Here is a 19850-nt window from a genome sequence, read left to right on the forward strand (position 1 = left end):
CTCTGATAACTGCGAGCAGATGCAGTATGGTTTTTTTCAGAGTATATTGCGGTATTTTAGCGCTCGTAATATTAGCATTTTATTAGCGCTGTCTGCAATACTGCAATACCGTCTAAAAACTCAGGGGGGCGTTCGCGAGCTGTTGTCTTCAATACTTTAATATGTCTAATACTTTAGCAGTTCAACCTACGTTAGTACACAGTCTGCGTGTGCGCGCGCAGTAATTGTAAATTTGCATATTTATACATACATTTGCATGCTGTATGTCTCATTTGAAAATTGTTGAAACGCATAGGCGTGTACTGTAACAGTATCACATTTTGGCATATACAGCACTCTCCCCTCGCTCGCCCCCGCACACACGCAGGCTAATTTACTGCATTGCAGTATTTCAACTTCTTATCTTATCTACAGTACAGTACACCTCTCCCACACCATTTCTTTGAATGTGTGTCTTTCCGGTTTCAATCACATTCCTGCTTGATAGCTGATGATTACTGCACATGCATCTGTAACTTCACCACTGCTTGCTTGCGAAGTTCAAGAGTGAGTGACCAAAAAAAAAATAAAAAAATTCTCCTCATTTTTTATTTTTATTTTCTCCACAAGCCTGCCTAAACCATCTTGATATTACGATATTCAATCTGTGCTGTAGCTTTTGACTGCGACACTGTGCATTTGACTGCACATGGTTGATTTGTGTGCTTTTTATGTATTTGGGGGTGTAGGGATCAAATTATTATGATAAACTGCCTTTTGAAAATATGTAATTTCTTTGAACTACAGTACAGCTAATCCTTCATGCAGCTGTACCCTGTACCCCCCTCTCCCACGCACACACACAAGGCTCACTCAAGGATTTGAACCTCTTATCGACAGACACCTCTACAGAACCATTCCGTTTCTAAAGCTTGTCATTGTGTTTTTAATCATCCGTCCCTAGCCGAGCATCACCTCTCTGCGCCTGCGTGCCTAATTTTCCTATTGTTGGCTTTGAGTCACCTCTCTGTAATCCTCTTTGGGATGGCAGCTACAGTACATAGCTGATGATTACTGCGCATGCGTCTGTAACTTCACCACTGCTTGCTTGCAAAGTTCAAGTGAGTGACCAAAAAAAAATATTCTTTTTTTCTCCTCATATTTTATTTTTATTTTCTCCACAAGCCTGCCTAAACCATCTTGATATTACGATATTCAATCTGTGCTGTAGCTTTTGACTGCGACACTGTGCGTTTGACTGCACATGGTTGATTTGTGTGCTTTTTATGTATTTGGGGGTGTAGGGATCAAATTATTATGATGACCTGCCTTTTGAAAATATGTCATTTCTTTGAACTGCAGTACAGCTAATCCTTCATGTAGCTGTACCCTGTACCCCACTCTCCCATGCACACACAAGGCTCGCTCAAGGATTTGAACCTCTTATCGACAGACACCTCCCCAGAACCATTCCGTTTCTAAAGCTTGTCATTGTGTTTTTAATCGTCCGTCCCTAGCAGAGCATCTCCTCTCTGAGCCTGCGTGTAATCCTCTTTGGGATGGGAGCTTTTTATGTATTTGGGGGTGTAGGGATCAAATTATTATGATGACTTGCCTTTTGAAAATAAGTAATTTCTTTGAACTACAGTACAGCTAATCCATTCAAAATCCATCCATCTCAAAACCATTCATTAATTTTCCTTTTGTTGGCTTTGAGTCACCTCTCTGTAATCCTCTTTGGGAAGGGAGCTAGCTGATGTTTACTGCTCATGACTCACCCATCCACCCCCCAACCCTTTGAGGCTTTGTTTACGGTAACGCTTGTGATAATCTCTTCTCGAATTTGATATGTAAACCTGATTTGCACAGCACTGTGAAATTGAGAGTTAAAAAAAACATAATCTGGTTCATGTTTTTAATGCAGTAAGTTACCACTTTTTGTCATTCTTTCTTTTTCTTTGGTATAGGTGTGGGGGGGGGGGAGTGGGGATGTCAATGATTATGATTATCATGAATGTAAAGAAATATTTATTTTATTTTATCAGGAACAAAAAATACAAATGATCATGAATAATACAAAATGCAGTCTTTATTCAGTTCTTCTGTCAGATGAAAATTGAGGGCCGGTGGATAATCATGAATAATGCACATTGATTAATAATATTAATTAATAATATATAATAATATATATATAATAATATAAAATTTTCAGTCTTTATCTTCTTCCTCATTCTGTGTTCTGTACAGTAGTTCATTGAGAGAGGGGAGGTTTTGTGTACATTATGACTGCAATTTATATACACTTAACTGTACAAACAGTTCACAAACTTTACACAATACCCCCATCTCCCCCAGTCCATCATTTTTTTCTGAAAAGACAAGAGAAAAAAAAATTAGTGCAGTTATGTGCATACTGTATTATGGCATTGTGTGCTGTATAGTACTGTCAAATTAGTCTATACTGGAACTACTGTATACTGTAACTTCTGTTAAATAATTTGCAACCAGATGGCTGGTGTTGCTCACTCAGGAAAGAAAAAAATTGAGCACTTACTGTAGGTGCATATTACGGCATTGTGTACTGTATAGCTACTCCATATTGGACTACAGTATGCAGTTAGTACTGTCAAACTAGTCTATACTGGAACTACTGTATACTGTGACTACTGTTAAATACTTTGTAACCAGATGGCTAGTGCTGCTCTCTCAGGGATAAAAAAATATGTGCCATACTTACCTGTATCATATTGTACTTACAATACTACAGTACAGTACTATACCATACTACCTTCCTGATGCTTGCCCATTACGCGCGATCACAATGGGCAACACAGTCGCAATATGGTCAATATATTTATTGCATCGTTCCACGGGGATTACATCGTTCCAAAAACTCATTATGCCTTGCGCCAACTCATCCTTTTTGGAGGGTTTCACGACTTTTCGAATATGGTCCTTCAGCTGATGCCAGACCATTTCGATAGGATTGAAGACTGGCGATCTGTCATTGGAGGGGGAAAAAAAGGACAATTAGTTAAAGAGATACAGTACACAGTAAAAACAGTGGGAAAAAATGAGACAAGGTTACCGCACTTACTCCGCTGGCATCTTCACCCAGTTGATACCGCGCTCAAGAATATGCGCTGTTGACGTGGTGTGCTTCGGATCATTGTCCTGGTAGAAACGGTGACCATCTGGGAACTCACGTGTGATGTATTCCACAATCTCAGGCACAATTTGCTCTTGGAATAAAGCTTTATTCATGATTCCAATAACAAGAAAAGAAAAGTGCTCAAAAAACTGCACACTAGTACAGTACAGTGCATAAGGCAAAAGCATGTGACTTATATTACCTTCAAAGATGACAATGCATCCTGGTCCACGCCTAGAGATGGCACCCCACACATGCATCTTCACTGGGTGTTTTGGACGCGGCTTCATAGATATGCAACCTTTTTTGTGGAATGCAAAGGTGGCAAATCTCTCCAGCGATACAGTAGACTCGTCAGTGAAGATGCAATCCTGGAAAGTTTCTCCACTGTCGATCCATACCTGGGCCTGGACCACTCTCTTGATCTTGTTAACGTCCCTTATCATAGGGTACGCTCTGTAATGACAAGGAATAATTTTATAGGTACAGTACAGTTTCTTAAACAACACTTTAACCTCCTGTACTGTCCTGTACTAACCACACGTCCATATTTCCATCCAATTCTGAGTCTCATCTTCTTTATGCTGGTCTCGGATATAGTGATTTTGCAGCTCATCATTCTCTTCACTTATTTTGTCGACTAGAAGAGTTGTCTCCCTACAGTGTACAGAAAAACAACAATCCGGTAAGTTACAGTGCAGTAGACCACAAATACAGCACATCATTTACCGTAAAAATAGTATAAAATTAGACAGATCTACACAATATATAGTTCTATTAATATGCATCAATATAAACAATAATAGATATAATGTAGTTATATAAATATACAGAAATAACAATAAAATTAGATAGATCTACACAATATATAGTTCTATTAATATGCAGCAATATAAATAATAATAGATATACTGTATTATATACTGTAGTTATATAAAAATACCGAAAAAACTATAAAATTAGATAGATCTACACAATATATATGTTCTATATGCTGCCACTGCTCTCCCGGAAATCCACAGGTCACTTTCTCCATTACGCTTAGATGACTGCCGCTTCTCGCCAGGAAATCCACAGGTCGCTTTCTCCATCCCTCTTCGACGACGCTGCCGGTTCCCTCCCGGAAATCCACAGGTCACCTCCTCCATCCATCTTCGACGACGCTGCCGCTTCTCTCCAGGGAACCCCCATCTCATCCTCCGTAGGACCCATCCACCCAGATGTCCACAGCACGCCATGCACAAGAACCAGCTTGTTAGTCCGCATGCTGAATGGGTTAAGTGTGGATATCCCCAGGAACTCTACTATGCTGGTAAAGATAGATCTGCTTTTAGAGACCATGCTAAATATGGATCAACGGATGCAGAAGATGGATAAACGGTTGGAGAAGATGGATCGACGGATGGAGAAGATAGAGACTGACATAGCGGGGATACATAATTTGCTCGGTGTTCATGCCCCTGTATCCCCAACGCCGGAGCAGGAGGGTGGCATGGATGTGATGAATGGAACCTTCGACCGCTTTCCAACACCAAGCGCACCCCTTCCACCAGAAGAATTTGCGTACATGTATGCCGTTGAGGAGGAGGATAACATGACAACCCCGTCAAGACCACGCCAGGAGACAACACGGCGACCAATACAGGAGGAAATCTTCCTCCCAGACAACCTACGCTCTCCCGCCGCCACAAGCACACCCGCTCCCAGAAGCACACCCGCTCCCAGAACCCAACCTACATTTGCTTGCATCGATACGTGCCCGACATCATCCTGCGCGAGCTGCCACCGGCACTAAGGGAGAAGTATAGGGTGATGAGTGCTGGTTTACCCTCGAAGTATGGCATGTTAATTTTTAAGCACCACGTGTCCTACTTGGTATACTGCGGGTGGGCCAACAATGTAAACTACGAAGGAAATCGCGAAAAAAGGGCGCTTCCTGAAAATGGACTATTGTGGAGGAATTGCGACACTATTTTTCAATTTCAGATCCTTTAATGAAAATCGTTCGAGACTCCATTAATGGCATTTTGCGCCATACAAGGAAGGACAATCTGGTGGGGATCGAATTTGCGTGACTGTTCAACTGTTGTTTATTTTTTGTAAATGTTTTTGTAAATGTTTTTGTAAATGTTTTGACTTTCTCTACTTTAATAAAGATGTTGCGTTTTTTAAATTTTATGAATAAAGAATTTTTTTTAATAACACCATACTGTTGTGCTGTACATGTTTTGACTTTCTGTACTTTAATAAAGGAGATGTTGCGTGTTTTAACTTGTATTAATAAAGAATTGTTTTTACTTACTGTACATAAGACCTGCACAATTCCAGTCCTGAGGGCCGCAAACAGGCCCGGTTTTCAAGGTTATCATTAAACCGGAGCTTTTTGCGGCCCTGGAGGACTGGAGTTGTGCAGGCTTGACTGACTGTTATGTACACCATCCTACTGTAAATGTTTTGACTTTCTGTACATAAATGTTTTCACTAGCAGTAAACCATACACCTGTTGATGTTTTGAATTGCTGTACACTTAAAATATTTTTAAATTGTATTTGTATATAAATGTTTTTGTACTTACTCCACCAATAAAAGAAAATGTTGATTTGTTTTAAATTGTTCCATTTTCTCCTTTTATACTGTAACAAAATACAGTGTTTCTAGAACATAATGTACAGTACTGTCCAGGCATACTGTACAGTATACTGTAGGCATGCTTAGCACTGTACAGTACATCACAAGAGTATTAAAACAATACATGCTGTACGGCTATAGAATACACATATGTACTGGAATACATGTAGAATAAATGCATACTTTTTATTTTTGTTGTTTATTATACAGTATATAAAAAAAAGTATTGTATACGGCCTGAAAACAACAGCATACTGTTTCAGGTTTACTATGATTCTCTCAATTACAGTATTCTATCCTAATCAATACCAAGGGCCACTAAACTGTAGACTCCGGTACGTGTTTTTTTAAATCAGATTCAGCAATGTGCGGGCATTGTAACACAAAGCGATATTATCCATCGAAATCCCTCCATTTGCCGTTTTCCGCATGAGATGACAAAGTTTTCTTTTCTGAGGAAAAACAAAAGTAAAAGTTTTACTGTAATGGTCAATCAGTCCCCTAAAGAAGTTCCCACAGTCAGTCCCACCAATAATTTTCTTGGGGGGCGTCTCCTGTTCACATGCGCATGCGCCTACCGTTGATGTGATGACACGCATATGCGTTTCAAGAAGGTTCCAATGCGCATGCGCCTAGCGTTCCACCAATTGTTCAGTATATACTGTAGAAGCTGCTCAGCCAATGATATTGCTTATAGGAGAATCGCTTGACTGTGCATTGATATTGATATTTCAAAAACAGAATAAAATACGGCAACATTACTCACCATAGACTTTGCCAATCAGCTGGCGCCGAGCCACTGCCAGTCCCGTATTTTTGATCAGACATGTCGTTGACAGGTAACAGCGGGACTACTACACCTGTAGTCAGCTGATAAGGCTGGAAATCTCTTTGGTACATGCAAGCTTGCTGGAATCTGTACGCGAAATCCGGCTCATGCTGCAGGTATCCGGGCGGGGACAGACAGCAAGGGTTGTCGGTCACCAGGTTTTCACTGACGTGTGGTGAAAAAATTAAACTAAAAACATATAATCAGCGCTCAAACCTATACAACCTAGCCTATACACTAATTAAAATAAATAGGTGCTCTACAAAACAAGAGAGAATCCCCTTTATGGGAAACCCTACACGTGATCCCTCACAGACTAACTTGATAGAATGGGGAATGGCTGCCTCAGGAATAAAACAAGCCTATCCACAAGGCATGTATACAAAGCATGGACAACAAAAAACACAGAACATATAATACAAAACAGTGATTTCCTTGGCGCACTGACAGATAATAAACCTGGCAAAGAGAATGTAGTCCCATGAATCAAATGATGGTAAAGGATAAGATCCACAGTCCACAGTGTTCCGTTCCTTTTAGATTGAAGGCTGATCTGGGAATAAAAACAAAACAGCCATTGCGCAGTACCCTATGGTCAGTTCCGTTCACCCCCACCGTTGCTAGCTACTTACTTAAAAGTAGATAGAAATGGGCCTCAAAAGGTTTCTTTATTTTCCTCACGGTTGGCTCCGACTGGATACTGCAGCTGGTGACGTAGTCCTTACTCCCAGCGTCAGCAACACCATAGACCGTGTGGAAACAAACATGGGCACCAATAGTGTGATACCATAAACATTTATTGCTACAATAACAGGGTAAAAAACATGCACTCACATGCCGTAATGCCCTATAAGCGTCCTACAATGTGCCGTCCGCTTACATGGGAGGATGCCGAGGGGATGCAGGAAGAGGTTGGAGTTGGCGTAGCTCCCCGCTTCGTGGCCGCGACTCGGAGCGCCTAGTCCCTCCTCCGATGACGTTCCCAGCTGATCAACCTCTTCTCCTCTCAATGGGTATGCACGTTGCAGCACGTCCTGGAAGCTCCACCCTACGCGCGTTTCGTGACTGCTGACGTCACTTCTTCAGGGGTAATGGAGCCGTGGGGGCACTGGAGATTATTTGTACACTTGTGCATAGCGTCCAAGGGATTCCCATTGCATAATTATCCTCGCTGGGAACTCCTACTAATTGTCCACTCATGAGTGATAGAAGGCAATGTAATAACAACTGACTTAACTATTTCATGCCTGGACAGTGATAAACAACTTATACATTCACTATAGCATAATTTGTGACTAATACATGTCGAAATAGCGGTACAGACTATAATTAATATACTCTATTGCCAATACAGCTATCAATAAAAATACATCAATAAAAATCGATATGGCTATATGTATATAAAAAAATAATAAATGAATAAAAAGTAACTAATATTGTGGCATTTAATACAAATATAAATTGATAGGTGGCTATTAGGCTAACTTCCAACTACTGCCAACATAGAGGACCCAGAGGTGGAAAGAGAGAAAGGATTGGGTTTGATGGATCAGATAACCTGGTTTCGCAATATCCAATATCAGTAGGATACAGACCTAACTATCCTTCAAAAATGCTGCCAGGTCAAATTCAATGTTAAGACCTCTCGGAGTCATGGTTTTAAGGGTGTATATCCAGTAGCTTTCGCGTCTGGATATAAGGTTTATTTTGTCACCCCCTCTCCAATTTTGCTTGGGACATTCAATCCCTTTGCAAATTAACCCTTCAGGATTTTGGCCATGTTTAGTTTTGAAATGGCTGGAGACACTATGTGTCTCCAGACCCTTTTTAATATTGTAAACATGTTCTGCAAGACGTCGTTTCAATGGTCTACCTGTTCGCCCTACATATTGTAGTCCACACGGGCACTCTAACAGGTAGACCACAAAAGGAGTCTTGCAGGAAATGAATGACTTCATGGGGAATTTATTCCCTGTTACATTGGATTTAAAATTTAAAATTGTTACATTTAGAGCTGTATCTACAACCAATGCACTTACCACATGTAAAGAATCCATCTAATTCTTTTAACCATGTGGTATTTTGTGCTTTCATGGAATTAAATGGACAACTCGGGGATAGTTTAAGTTTCAGATTATCAGCTTTTTTAAAAACTATCTGAGGGTGCTTGGGTAGTATTGATTTTAAGATTGTATCGCCCTGTAAAATACCCAAGTGTTTCTTAATTATTTGTGTTATTTTATTAGACATTCCATTATATTTGGTAATAAAGGGAATAAACTCAACTCCATCTGATAAGTCACAAATTATGCTATAGTGAATGTATAAGTTGTTTGTCACTGTCCAGGCATGAAATAGTTAAGTCAGTTGTTATTACATTGCCTTCTATCACTCATGAGTGGACAATTAGTAGGAGTTCCCAGCGAGGATAATTATCCAATGGGAATCCCTCAGACTCTATGCACAAGTGTACAAATAACCTCCAGTGCCCCCACGGCTCCATTACCCCTGAAGAAGTGACGTCAGCAGTCACGAAACGCGCGTAGGGTGGAGCTTCCAGGACGTGCTGCAACGTGCATACCCATTGAGAGGAGAAGAAGTTGATCAGCTGGGAACGTCATCGGAGGAGGGACTAAGCGCTCCGAGTCGCGGCAACGAAGCGGGGAGCTACGCCAACTCCAGCCTCTTCCTGCATCCCCTCGGCATCCTCCCATGTAAGTGGATGGCACATTGTAGGACACATATAGGGCATTACGGCATGTGAGTGCATGTTTTTTACCCTGTTATTTTAGCAATAAATGTTTATGGTATCACACTATTGGTGCCCATGTTTGTTTCCACACGGTCTATGGTGTTGCTGACGCTGGAAGTAAGGACTACGTCACCAGCTGCAGTATCCAGTCGGAGCCAACCGTGAGGAAAATAAAGAAACCTTTTGAGGCCCATTTCTATCTACTTTTAAGTAAGTAGCTAGCAACGGTGGGGGTGAACGGAACTGACCATAGGGTACTGCGCGATGGCTGTTTTTGTTTTTATTCCCAGATCAGCCTTCAATCTAAAAGGAACGGAACACTGTGGACTGTGGATCTTATCCTTTACCATCATTTGATTCATGGGACTACATTCTCTTTGCCAGGTTTATTATCTGTCAGTGCGCCAAGGAAATCACTGTTTTGTATTATATGTTCTGTGTTTTTCGTTGTCCAGGTTTTCACTGACGGACGGTGCTTCCACAATGAGCATCTGGTGAAAATTTGTAAAAGTCATAGTTTTCGATAAAATACTGATAAATTTGAACAACTGTTGCCATCTTATCATCTGTTGCATTAATCGCGGCCCATATTAAATACGCGTACGTTCTGTCAGGTTTTTGGAACACGGACTGCGGTGGTGCACTCATGTCGGGACTCTCAGGACAATAAAACAAGACCAGACACTGCATGTATTTTTAATATGAAAAGCCTAAATTGATACATTATTGTAACTTCTTCAGTCCTAAGGCCAATTTACAATAGACCACTGTGGTATTCTTTTAAACACCTGCAAGTTGACACATTACTGAAGCGCATGCGCATTACAATTCATGAATATCTGCCATCTGGCAGATGCGCGAAGAATTGCAACCAATTAAATCCGAACCATTATCAATAAACACATCAACCGCGGGTCTGAATGCAACATGAATGCGGTATGAATGCGGTCAGAATGCGGCATGAACGTGGTGAAGTGCGGTGAAGTGCGTGGCATTCGGAAAAAATCCCCGAAAAAATTCGGAGATGTTGGAGAATAAAAGGGGCCGCGGCTGTACATCACAATATCCATACTATCAACATTCCAGTTTGTCACCCCTCTACACAGGGTACACAGTATCATTGATCAATTCCTTTACCTCTCCTCCCATCCCTTCTCCCTACATTAAACCCTCCCCTCTTCCCTTATCAGGGTTCGCAACAAGGAGCCTACCTTCTCTATATATCTGCTATATTTGCATCTTTCTTTTTATGTTGTTTAATGTTCACCATTGTTTTATTCTATACCCATTAAAGGTTATGTTTGAACTTAATCACATACTGTACATTGATATTGAGTGCAGTTCATAGGAGCTCTTTCTTTCTTATTCTGACAAGTTACTGTTCCCTGTCAGGCTTTCAGGTCTGCATTACACCAATCATGCTACTGAGCCTGGGGAAATGGAGTCCTTGAATATTAAATGTAATGGTTTGGCTTTTACTGAACTTAGCTTCTTAAGAACTCTTGGGTGTATGCCATTAGGGCCAGGTAACTATTTATTAGCCACAAGTGAGCAACATTTTGGCTGACAAAGCAGCTTAGTCAAGGAAAATGGCATTTTAGTGAGCACAAGCAATGAATTTAATTACCCTTCCTAATTACCAGTTCTCCCGGTGTGTCTAATCAGTCCTTCCCTTAACTAATGTCAGTACCCATTTGCCATACATACGCATGCGCAATGAACATCAGGCAGCAGACTGTGATGTCATCGCACATCCACCATGCGCAGTAGGGTTGATAGTGTGCTCCACTGTCAAAGTGGATTGGGGAGTGAGATGTGATTCCCTGATATAGCCCCCCATATAAACACCGTGTGCAGAGTGCAAATGTGCAAAAATAATAAAGAAACCAATGATTCCATCTTATGTCAAGACTGTGGATCTGGTCCACTTACAGTTTGTAAGTCCATGGGTCTAACTGTAACATCATTTAGACAGTAGGGGAAATGTTTCTGAATCCTCTTTTGTCTGTACAGAAAAATAAAAATAAGACACAAATTGACCTAAACTGGCCTCATTTTTACCAGTTGGTATATATAAATCACAGAACCCCAGCAAGCTCTTTTTGGGAACCCCTGAGCCCCCACAAAAATATATATGTATATGTGTCAAAATGGAGTGCTATTGAGCGTGGCATATGTATACAACAGACGACAGAGAAGCCCAATGCTACATCCAACATGACAGAAATACACAGTAAAATACTTATATATTCTCTTGAAATAGGGTCATTTAGTTTAACCCTTTGGCCAAAGCGTTGTAAGCTTGCGAGCCACGTCAAGGCAGACACCTGTTCGCAAGGCCTAACACTACCAGATAAAATACTAATATGCCTCTATTAGGATTAAAATTCTCATTTACCTCTATTAGGAGGGAGAAAGACCACAGTGGGTCTATATCCAGCCTCATTCTGCTGGATATAGACCCACTGTGGTCTTTCTCCCTCCTAAAAGAGGTAAATGAGAATTTTAATCCTAATGGAGGTATATTAGTATTTTATCTGGTAGTGTTAGGCCTTGCGAACAGGTGTCTGCCTTGACGTGGCTCGCGAGCTTACAACGCTTTGGCCAAAGGGTTAAACTAAATGACCCTATTTCAAGAGAATATATAAGTATTTTACTGTGTATTTCTGTCATGTTGGATGTAGCATTGGGCTTCTCTGTCGTCTGTGGTATAAATAAATACCTGTATTTAGTGGAAAGTTCCAAATATGCATAAAGAGCAGCAGTATTACAGATCTGTGGCTAAGAAACATAATATAACATAATGCCTATCTAAAATAATTATCTCTGGTCCTAAAAACATCCTAGATGGAGATTATCATTGAAAGCATGTAAAGAAACTGTACCAGCAGTGGCATAGTGGGATATGCAAGTGATTCCTGTCCTAAATTGTCCCGTATGCTCCATCTCAGCTCTCTGTTCGCACATGCATGATTTCGCGGGGCAAGCTGCTCACAGCTGCTCGCGGATCACTTTCAGAGACACCTATATGAGACAGCACCAAATATTCACACACCCCAACCCCCCCACAGCACGGTCCCATCAGAATACCAGCCTGTAGCAACACCACTGTATTAAAAGTATTTCAGTTATGATACTTATAGTGGCCCAACAATACCTCTGACTGTCTGTGTCAGTGTTCATGAGCATATCCTAAAATAGGAGTTGCATCTCCTTGGCAGTCAACAAGAAGGCATGCATTTAGTATTAGCTAGGAGAAATTGTATAATAAATGTAGAGTCATTTATAATGTATGGTAAAAGTACATTTTTAAATAATTTATTAATGTTAATTTAAATTCAGAGGTATAGAAAATATTGCTGTCGGTACCCCTGGGGTACTACTAGCTGTCGCTTACCGGTCAATCCCTCCTCTATCCTTGTGTTCCCTTCTTCTCTATACAGAAGTCCCTTTGCCATATGCAATGCTCAGTGCCCTCCCCTGCCTGAGACTTGGATGCCCGGAGTCTCACGCCGCCCAGGGTAGGGTCTGCCTTCGCTGCCTCCCTAAACTGGGCTCCTAATTCTGGCCACCCCCCAGTCATATCATTGTCAGGGGAATGGGGAAGGGTGAGGGGGAACAGTAAGTCGGTCTGTGGTTGCAACTGATCCTGGCTTACCTCCCCGGGCTCCTCAGCGCCCTCCGCTATCGTTGGTCCCAATGGCAGGGGGACTGGTGCCGCCGCCATTGCCGCTGTCTGGCTCCGGGTAACCACTGCCACCACAGCGGGTTTGGGTACCCGGTCGTAGGTGCAGGTCATCGGTCCCAGATCGTTGCCAAGAAGAACCTCAGCATCCAAACCGGGTAAAACCCCCACCTCCCGCACACCGTGTCCCTCCCCCCAATCCAAAAAGATCCTGGCAACTTGCAGGAAAAGTGGCTCTCCATCGGCCACAGTGATCTGCATCCCAGGTCCTGGGAGCAATTCCTCTGGCCAGATCATATCAGGTCGGACCAGGGTCACTGCAGCTCCTGAATCCATCAAGCCGACTACTTGCCGGTCACCGACTGTGACCGGGGTGAGATGTCTGCTCCGGCCGTCCGTCTGCTGCAGGGCTGCGCTGATCTGTCCTTCACTCCTGGTTGTAGGCACCGATGAAACCGGGACAGGAGTTGCATGGGACGTCTCGCTGGGAGTTGTTTCCATGACCGGTCTGGATTCTTTGGTGGGGTCCGTTGGAACGCAGGGGTTCTGGGCAATCTGGTCTGATGTGACCAGTGCGGTTGCAGTTGTAGCACCGGCGCTCGTGCCGGAGCTCCCCCGCCTTTGGTGGATTGTTGCCCGCAGGCGGCTTCTGAGTCCATTGGGGGGTACTGGCAGACTTTTTGGCCGGGGCCGTCGCCGCCGCCTTGGTTGCTGCCTTGGCTGGCATCAGGGCTCGGCTGGCCACATAGTCGTCTGCAAGCCTCGCCGCCTCCTGGTAAGTCTTGGGCTTTTTGTCATACACCCAAGCCCTCGCCGCCGGGCACTGCTGCATGAGCTGCTCCTGAAAGATGAGGTCCAGCAAGCGATGGTAAGTCTGTGCTTCATAGCCCTCCACCCATCGGATCCCGTTCAAAGCCATGCGGGTCACGTAGGTAACATAGGACTCCAGGGGCTGTCTCTCTTCCAGCCGGAATTTACCCCGGTAGGCTTCAGGGGTAAAACCGTACTGAAATAACAACAGCTCTTTCAGGTGTTCATAGTCATCAGCATACTCATCTGGAAGCGCCATCATTGTCTGCTTAGCCAAGCCGGACAGCAAGGGGTCCAAGCGTGCGATCCGGTGCTGGGGCAGTACTTTGTACCACCGGCATTGTGTTTCAAAGTTCTTTAAGAAACTGTCAATCTGATCAGTACCTTCCACGAACTTGGTGAGACTGTGATGGTCCAGTTTGAGAACATCTTTGTCATGATGAGCAGGGGGGCAATAAGCGGGTCTGTTCACTGCCATAGTGATAAACTGCAGCCGCTCCTCCGGTGTCCCTCTGTCACTCCACGCCAAAATCAGTGCCATCATTTCAGGGGTGAACGGACCGGTAGCCACAGCAACCAGTACCCCTCCTGATGCACTGCCCCCAGGAGGTGCGCTCGTCCCCTCCCCGGGATTCTGCCGCCCCGGCACTGGGTTCCTTCCCTAATCTCCGGGCGGCTGTACAAGGGCAAGCTGAGCTGTATCCTGAGGCTCTGCAAGCCGGGCTTCATGATCGCTGATCGCCTCTATCATCTGCGCGACCTCTTGGTTCTCCCAGAGCAGTCCATATTCACGGCACTTGTCTTTCAGCTGAGCTCGGGTCTGGATATTGGATGAGCCTTCAGCCTCACTCATGGTTCACGGTTGGTAGAGGTTCGGTCGTAGCAGTGAGGTGGTGTTACAACTTGTGTTAAATGTTGCACTACAGTGTGGTCAATATGTTTAGTCCCAGGAACTCGCAATTCACCTCGAGTTCCCACTGTATTACAGAGTCCCTCAGTAAACTGTAATACAGGTTCAGGTCAGTCCCGCCGCTGCCACCAGTTAATTACAGAGCTTGTCACGGTAACTTATGAGAAGATATAATATACACCAAATAACTGGGTTGAACTGAACGAGGCTTAGATATAATAAAGTATATTTATTCCTTAGATAGGTGAACACAGCAAGATAATACAATTAACAGACAAGAAGGTAACACTTACTTATTGGTTGGAATGGAGAAGTATCAGATAGCAATTCTCCAGCAATCAGGTATCAATCAAGATGTAATCAGAAGACAAAGACTGTAGGGTTGCCAACAGGTTATATATCTTTGCAACCGTATGCTTACTATTGAGTGCAGACTATTGGTGAACAATTAACTGCATCCAATTGCTAACGTGGGAACACAGTTTAACCCCTGCCCTCCAGCTTGTTGGCACATGCGTCCTGGGACCCTGAGGGTCTCATTTCTGTAGCCCCACAACCAAATCAGGGGCACCGGGCAGTCTACCAGATGGGGTACCTGGCAGGATACTCTTTGTTTGTAAGTGTGAGCTATAACCCCACAAACCACTCCAGCTTCATGCTTCTTCGCCCTCATGTAAACAGTTAGAGAGGCTGAGTCTTTGATCAGGGGTCTGCTTCCTAAACATTTGGTCGCTCTCCTGACCATTTGCATTCCTTAGTAGGCAGGAATCTTTGCGGGCATTTGTCCCCGCTTTGAAAATACAGTATGATGGTTAATACACAAACATATTAAAATAACCAGTTCTGTTAGGTCCAGCGGGTCCAAACTACCCAGGCCTTACTGCCCGAAGTGGGAAAAAATAGGGTCCAAGTTTCAGCCTGCTGCGACCTTTAGAACAAGAGATATGCAAATACCACATAAACCGTTTCTTAGTTTATTACAAAATTCTCCGCTGTAAAATAAATCTCAGTTTTTCACTCATTCACCATTGAAATGAATGGAGCTTCAATGGCGGCCTATGGGACTCTGTAAAATGGTGCCTGAAAAAGCGGGACCATTAAACAAAGGGCTATAATCACTATTTAACTATTAACCCTTGTCCTCCCGGATGGATCCCAGTATGTGTGTGGTGCAGACACTGACATTATAATAAAACATGGGGACAGGGGAACATACATTTTCATGTCATAGCAAGGTGCAAACCACATTCCTGGACCGCAGTCCAGTTAATCCCTTGCCTCCCTGGTGAGGTCAGGGGGTGGCCATATGGGGTGCAACCCCTTTAATACCGGGTCAATCCCCCTCTTCTTCTACAGCCATGTCTCCATGTGCTATCTTGGCAGCAATTGCAAGATAAAAATGTACATTTTAATACTAGTGTAGATGAGCAGGGGGTCTCTGGAGCAGAACAGCATTGATTTCATGTCTGGGGCCCCCCTGGTTTCCTAGATACAGGTACCGTTATGGGGTGCAGGTATCTTCTATGCATTCAAATGTCCCGCGTCACGTGATATTGGGAATAAAATGCATTGAAGATACCGGCTCCCCATAACGGGGCCTGTATCAAGGAACCAGGGGGGTCTGCACAATTAATGAATGCGCTTCATCTCCGGAGACCCCCTGCTCATCCACTCTAGTATAAAAAGCTATATTAAAAATCATTCTTGGCCTTACCACCAAGGTTATGAAGGGGTTAACTCCACCTACTACCCACCCCGCAAGTCCTAAACACCCACCAAGGGCCAAATACCACCTTCACCCACCCCCACTACCCACAACAAATGTCCCACTGGTACTTTACACCTTCATTGCCTTAGCGATTAGTCGCTAAGGTTGTGATGTTGCCTGTAAATGCATGTTTATTGCGTGATATTCAAGCCAGGGGACTCTGGTGCTGATATTAATGGGTACCAGATCTGTACACTGCAACCATGAATCGGATGCTGAAAAAAAACCATAATTTTTTCTAAGTCCTGTCTCGCCACCTCTCTGCAGCTTCTCACCACCTTCACGCCAACTTTTCCTGGAGTAAGGATTTTGGGACAAAATCGTCATTCTAGAGATGCGATAGACCTCGATAACATAATCAACGCTACTAGAATTGCACAAGATCCAGAATGTGGCGATAAGTGGCTTATCGCTGCTCACCCTGTGATTTTTTTTTGGAATGCTGACATTTTTGGTGATTCATTATTTTATCGCCCACTTATCGATGCTTACAGATTCGGAATAGGCATTTAGGGCGATAAGTGCTTGATAAGTGGCTTTTGAAGGCTTAGTACTGTACATAGGCCCCTGAGGTGTTATTGTCAGTTTATGGGATCATATCACAATGATTCAGTCAGTGTATCATTTGTCTACAATTATATTCTAGTCCCTTTACCCTCTGTGCAAATATTATCTGTTTATCACATGTTTTTATGTGTATCTAATATATGAATTGCATATTGTTGTTGATAGGAAATTCCATTCCATTTTTTAAAACATACTACAACAATAGAGTGTGTTGTGGATTTATATCCTGCACATTGTGTATCATGTCTGTATTTATGTTTTCCATTTGGTACATGTAAGGTTAATTATTGTGTAGCTTAGCAATTGGTTGCTAAGCACCATCAGGCTATTTAAAGTACACAATAAGGGTTTCCCATCATCCTCTAAAAAATTTGCCATCATTATATGATGAAACGCGTTGGGACGGCATTAAGTCTTCACACAAGAGCTTGACGAGGCCCGCGTCCTGCTCAGTGTGTTTTCGGCCGCGGAATCTAAATCCCCTACATCAATGATCTTCTGCTTGCTACAATGGGACTCGATTTGAGAAAGTGCCCAGCAGATAAGTGTCCAGCAGTCTATTCATTGCCTTTCCATAAGAGGACTGCTGGGATGGAAATTTCATAACCAGAGATCACTGGTGAGTGATATTTCACTAAATGCTGTTTTAACTTCTTCCTTTGTGAGTGCACCTTTTTCCCCTTCCCATATTAAATCATTGCAATTTTACGCTATGGGGTGTACGATAGATAGATAGATAGATAGATAGATAGATAGATAGATAGATAGATAGATAGATAGATAGATAGATAGATAGATAGATAGATAGATAGATAGATAGATAGATAGATAGATAGATAGATAGATAGATAGATAGATATCTCAATAAACAATGTTTCCATTATGCTTCTGTGTGTGTTTGTTTTAAGATGAGGTAATTTTATTGATAAGCGTATCCTCAGGTGAAGTGGAGCTAAGGAAATTAAATCATAGAAGAAATGTTATCCACACAAAATATTAAATTCATATTTTAGGCATAAAAAGCTATGATTCATGAAGGCTGCCTCAGGCAACCATTGTGAGTTTAATATAGAATGCATCATATTAAGATAGTTTTGGATGGTCCTTTTAGTTTAGTTTAGCGATGTCTGGTAACTTGTTTGTAGAAAACCCTCTACCATGAAATTAATATTCATTTAATATTGCTGTTCAGCAACAGAAATTAATTTTCAAAAAATGCTGGGAAACTTCTTCTTCATTGTTTTTTAACTTTATCGTTTCTACCTTTGGATTAACAATATTGAAGCTTCTAGATGGCATTCCAGTTGGGGATAACAAAGATTCAAGAAGATAATCAGTATTGAGGACTATTAAGCCATGAGCTTCATAGTTAATTTCATGGTTGTGCACAGTATACTTTAGTATTCTACAGTTAATATGATGGGATTGCCTTAAAGGTAAGCTGTATCATTGGTAAATTATGTTACAAATGTAATTCTATACTGAAGGAGTCGTAACAAATTTGATCTGAAATGTAAAGATTTTGATACAGATGTAGCCAGACTTACTGTTTTTGCTGCATCACAAAACCAAGTATAATTCCCTGGCATTTATTTGCATATTTCAGCCCCATGACCGCAACTACACCACTAACGAAACATTGAGTTTTGTGGGGGTGTTGTTTTCTACACTAGCGGCAGGCGGTGCTAGTGTTTTTAGTCTGAATGCAATTTAACCTACCCCTTATTCCCATAAAAAATGTCAGATGACAAAAATGTATTTTTAAAGTATGACATTTTTATTAGAGTAAATTAGAGTTTACAGATAAATAACAAATACTACATGAAATATTGCAATCTTATTACAATTACACAGTCTTCTTCAACCAATATCTTCATTCTTTTCTTGCAGTACATTAATAAGTTTCTGGACAATTTAACTGCCTGGGTGAGAGATTTATATTCCCTTATGAGGTCATCTGTCTTATTCACAATGGTGTTTGTTCTTTTCTCTAGTGCAGAGATCTCTCTGCTATTTTCAAATATGTTCAAATATAGATTTATATGTTCTGCTGTGTTGAGAGTGTGTACAGGGTCTGGTGCTGGAGTTGTCTCAGACTCACCCTTGCTAAAATTACCACCGTGGTTGCAGGTCCCTTCTTTCTGATGGAAGAAGTCTGCTGCCACTACAGGTTGTGCTTTCTTGTCTTTTGGTGTGTCTGGGGTGTCCAGTTAGCCTATTGTGCTGTTTTTGCCATGTTTCAATAGAACTGGCGCCAGTTTTGAAAAGCTATTAGCACGTCACGCGTAAAGCTCCCTCTTTAAACCTCTGGCTGTTTTCGTATAGCACATGTGCCCATTCCCCCATAACATTTTTCATCATTGTATCGGGTCATGGATTGTTCTGCTCTAGAAATTTGTGAGAAACATTTTATCTGGGCTCTTATGGACTGATTTTGAGATCTTACTATTGTGTCTGTCATAAATATTCCGCTTGTCAGAACCTAAAATATCTTTTCCTCTTTATGGGTGCCACATTTATTTTCATCAATTCCTTTAAACATATCCATAGCCTGCTTCAAAAAGGAACCCTATATTTCTACACACTCTGAATCGTTGGGTGTTTTCAGGGAAACTGTTAACAGGGGACTTATCCCTTTTCAGTAATGTGCCTTTAATCTAGCAGTGTGGTAGTTAATTACTAAACACCACCTGCCTGATTAGATTGCTTACAAAAACCTGTCTGTTCAGACAGGAAGTAACTCCTCCCTAGCTCTGACTGAGAGCTGACCT

The sequence above is a fragment of the Ascaphus truei genome, chromosome 1, assembly GCF_040206685.1.
Source record: "Ascaphus truei isolate aAscTru1 chromosome 1, aAscTru1.hap1, whole genome shotgun sequence".
NCBI classification, from domain to species: Eukaryota; Metazoa; Chordata; class Amphibia; order Anura; family Ascaphidae; genus Ascaphus; species Ascaphus truei.